Below are 400 nucleotides of genomic sequence, written 5' to 3' on the forward strand. Positions count from 1 at the left end.
AGCTTCACAAAAACTTTGATTAAAAATGGTTAATACTGTGAAAATAATTTGGGTTTCTGGTAAAAGGTCAAGTACTTGGGTAAATATTTTGTTTGTATACGTGGTGTTTTGGTTAATTAACTTGATATTACATTTTTTTTGTGTGTGAATTGTATGCCTAGATTTGGATGGACTTGGGTCCACATGATGCTTCAATCTGAAAAAGTAAACCTGAAAAATGTGGAGTTCTAAAGAATCAAATCAACTTTAAACTTAAACTTCTTGATGACTGGTAGGACTAATGTCTGCTCGTTTAGTAGCTGTGCTGGTTTTGTTAGATTAATAAACTGGGTTTGAGATTTAACCTTAGGAGACCAACGTTTAATGTTGGTGTTTCACAATTGGGCTTTTTTTTTTTTTT

This window comes from Oryzias melastigma, linkage group LG16 (genome assembly GCF_002922805.2).
Source record: "Oryzias melastigma strain HK-1 linkage group LG16, ASM292280v2, whole genome shotgun sequence".
Lineage (NCBI taxonomy): Eukaryota > Metazoa > Chordata > Actinopteri > Beloniformes > Adrianichthyidae > Oryzias > Oryzias melastigma.